General features: G+C 42.5%; 1 protein-coding gene across 2 annotated transcripts in view; it reads right to left on the bottom strand.

Annotated features, from left to right (window-relative positions):
* Positions 1-1,575, bottom strand: part of cntn1a (contactin 1a) — a 68,124-nt gene extending 66,549 nt beyond the window's left edge. For both annotated transcript variants that reach the window (XM_008411005.2, XM_017305355.1), the window contains exon 1: positions 1,441-1,575. The gene's annotated coding sequence lies outside the window, so the exon portion shown is untranslated. The remainder of the gene's footprint in view (positions 1-1,440) is intronic.
* Positions 1,576-4,028: the final 2,453 nt, after the last annotated feature.

The following is a 4,028-nucleotide window of genomic DNA, read 5'->3' as shown; positions in this document are numbered from 1 at the left end:
TATATATATATATATATATATATATTATGGCTCACAACCAATTAAAACCCCCAAATCTGTTTCTCTGACATTTAGGATATTACACAAGACAAGTAAAAAGGCTTTACATAGAATTATTAAATTACAAAGTACGGAGATGACCGCTAACTTGACAACTTTCAAACCAAGCAAAGAAGCTGCCCAGAAAGTTGAGTGGAAGGAAGAAGTGTGGTAGAAAAAAAAAACACATGCACAAGTAAAAGGAATGAGACGCTGAGATAATGTGGAGAAAAGTATGTTTACTTTGGGGACGTTCACTGCAGCTGGGGACAGTTCTTTATACGCTGACATATCAGCTGATCAACACCTTCATTTATCAAAACAAGTCCTGACTAAGCGCATTTACCCTGCATTATTCAGGCTGTAATAAAAATCCATTTGGTCTACTGTAATTTGGTTATCTGTGAGCAATGCTCAAAGTAAACAGCTGAAGGCTCGACATAAATGACATAAATTAATCTTTTTTTTTTTTCAGCTGAGCTACTGGAATAAATGAACTTTTCAGAGACACTCTAAACGTGTCATTCCCCTTTAGTGGGGRATCCATGTTTGAAAACCTCAGCCACGGCACTAATTCTGACTTGAAATCMCATCCAAGTTGACTCCAAGAGAGCCACCGGACGTCTCCGGTCAGGAGCGACTTGACCAACACGTAGCAGGAGCATCTTCTCTGAAGCTGCCAGTCAGGACGCGCCCATAAACCCCCTTATCAGCAGAACCTCACATTATGACTGAACCCCCGCCGCAAAGGGCCCGTCCGCAGACACCACGGCATCAGTGCGAGGGGAAACATGACAGCAGAGCCGAACCGTATGCATCGATCAGCAGCAGGAGCGCCGGGAGACGCATTTTCAGTTCCTCCGTATGCGAGTGTTTACAGACAAGACGTCTTAATCTCCTGGCTGCAAGGCAGGCAGCACTTTGATTCATCGTCGGTATTTGCCGCCGCTGTGAGACGGTGGCCTCTGGCTCGTTTTTGATTATTGCTATATTTAAAAAAGGAAAGAAAGAAAAAATCCAAAGTATATAACTACGAAACATATGGGCAGATTAAACATGCGCAGCCAATAATCCGATCATGCCTTCCAGGATGYGCAGGTGCAGCATCTTGACGTTACAACTATAAGGCAGCTATCGCATCACGCCGCATCCGACACGACACATGGACAAAAAATGATCGCTTTTAGTTTATTTCCCGTCTTAATCGTTTRTAAATCTGCAATGCGGAAGGAGGTCGCATGAAGCTCCTTCCCACTCAGCCCGAAGTAAACAACGCCGATCCCCCAGCTTTCAAATTRTAGCGCCCAGCTTCCCCCGAAATAGTCTCAAATAACACATCATTTCTTTTTTCTGTGGTGATTTTTTTCCCCGGTTCTGCCCTCGGAGCCCCTCGTCCTTTACCTTTCTCCTGCGTCCGTCTGCGTGTCCTTCACGATGCTCGCACCTGCTCAGCACGGCATCGCATCTCCGGGCGCTAAGTAGCAGGAGCAGGCAGAGAGACTGACGGAGCGGCGGTCCAGTCCCAGCGGATTGGATTGGATTGGATGAAGGGGCTGTGCTTGTTAACTTAGGGGGCGCTAGACCCGCGGTCCCCACTGGGGGGGGTCAGGCTCGCCTCAGAGGGGTTGAGTTTTTCCTCATTAACTGTGATATAATTCCTCATTCAGTTCTGCTTCTGCTTTTGATGTCCCTGTAAATAACAGATTATAGTTGATTTTTTTTTTTTCCTTTTTCGTCTTGCAAGTAAAATATGCTTCTGTGTCCTATCAGCAGGTTTCGTTTAACCACCTTTTTTTAAAAATTATTTGATCAACTTTCCTAACCAACTAACTAAGACCAGCAGGTTGCTGCCGTCCTGATGTTCTTTCGTGTGAATGATGTGTTCAGTCTGATTTTTCACTGTCACTGTTGCTGGTGAAAAAGTTCAAGTTTGGCCCTTTCCTCACTAAAACTGCACAAACAACACACTTATTCCCCTACAGGTGATTGCACTGGAGTTTATTTGGGGTATCAGAATAAATGGGGCACGTCACACTTTTCCACAGCTTTATTTGTATATAAAAAAAAAAAACGAAACCATAAAACTTTAGCTTCCATATTTCTTTTACTTTATCTTTGGTCTATTGAATAAAATCCCAATAAAATATAAGAGTTTGTGGTTGTAACTTAACCAAACTCGTCTGAATGCAGTTTATTTGTTTAGCATTTGCTGAACCGAGAGGATAATACTCACGTTTTCTCTTCCTCAAGGAGAYAAACAGACCAGTCAGCAACCTACAATTTCCAAAAATAACTCTATCTGTCCCAGCTATATACTATAGATAAATATTTTAGTATAATCAGATTCTGTGGGCTTGAGGTGTTGGGTAGACATAACATATCACTTTCTGCCTGGCTAWCAGAGTAAAAGCTGCTCAGCTTTACTGAAGGAAGTGATATGGAAGCAAAAGCTGCAGAGTGAGGATCTACAMTTTGTTTTCTACGCAGCATCTTTAATAATGGTGTCATAAACACTAAAACCACAGCGCAGGATTATTTCCTGTGACACACTTGAGGTCAACAAAAGRGTAGATTTTGGTGGGACATGACTAAGAGAATCTTTTTTGTTGTTGTTTTTTGCATATTCGTGATAATCCCTACAAAAGTTTGCAATAAATGTAAAAAAAAAAAAAAAAGAACATCTATAATTTTTCTGTCACCTCACACATATGAACTTTTTGTGTTGACCTATCAAATCCAAATAAAGCAGATTGACATCTGTGCCTGCATTCTGACAATTTGTGAAAATTTTGGGTATGAATATTTGCATAGCTGTATACATAGAGATGTCTCAATCTAAATTACCCCTCGCCCCCTCTGAGTTGGTGCATCGGCGACACGGTTTAAGGTTTCCAATTACTTTCAACCCCAGACAAATAAATTGATCCGCGCGTCTGCCTGCCCGTCACCGGCCGCCAATGAAAAATAAGTGTGCGTTATTAGCCAAGGCTCTGCTTTTCATGTGATGGATATCAAAAGGGCACCTCTYACTAATTACAACGCCTTGGTGTGTGCATCAGACCAAACATAGAACCAGCTCTATCCCCTGGGATTAGATTCAAATCTTGGATGTAAACACCAAACAGCCAAATCATAATCTGCTCCGGCAGACGCCCAGACCCCATAAATAATTCAAGAGTCTTCGAGACGGAGCCGGAGTGGAATTAATTGAAGGACTTAACCTCATAGGATGAATTTTGGGTTGGTTTGTGTTGGAAGGGTGTTGCAAAAGTTCTTAATGTGATCCGAAGCTGACTTCATGTTCGGGCTACAGCCTTGTTTCAAGGCGGGAGTGACAGCTTTGTTCCTTTGAAGGTATTATTCTGATTTCTGTTTTTGTCCTCTGAGATAGGAACTGTTGTTATTGCAAAAGAAAATAAAAAAAGAGAAGAAAAGAAAAGAAGCCCCGAGGGGCTCRTGAGAAAAAAAARRAAAAAAAAAACGAGTCAAAGTACATCAGTAAGACCAAGMAAATTCGTGGAATCGTAAAACGAACGGTGCAATGTGCAGCCAAAAAGGATATTATGTTTATCTGAGAGCTGAATGCATCTCAAATAACCCAGATACAACACTTTTGTTCCCCTTCCTTCTAGGCAGAGCAAATAGAGATGGATCCTGCTGGTTAGAAAAGAAGAAAAAAAAAAACATTGTTACAAGGTCGGTCTCTGGGGTGGATAAGAGGAACAGCAAACACCCTGCTGTTTGAGGGAAAGAATAGGTGGCTGTCATGTATCTGTCTGGCAGCAAAGGAGGAGGAGGGACATGGAGGCACGGGCGTGAAGGAGGGAGAGTAAATGTGATTTAGCCCCAATAATCTTCATGGGCCTCATGCAAAAAGGTATAACCCCCCACACATCAACTCAAACTATATAGCAGTGGGAGGGGGCTTCGCATTACGAATGCAGAAAGCCCTCAAATGAGCATATTGACCTCCTCAGGAGACGTAGGGT

This window comes from Poecilia reticulata, linkage group LG6 (assembly GCF_000633615.1).
Source record: "Poecilia reticulata strain Guanapo linkage group LG6, Guppy_female_1.0+MT, whole genome shotgun sequence".
In the NCBI taxonomy this organism is placed as follows: Eukaryota; Metazoa; Chordata; class Actinopteri; order Cyprinodontiformes; family Poeciliidae; genus Poecilia; species Poecilia reticulata.
The sequence above is the reverse complement of the archived record's forward strand: the minus strand, read 5'-3'. Positions and strand labels throughout refer to the sequence as shown.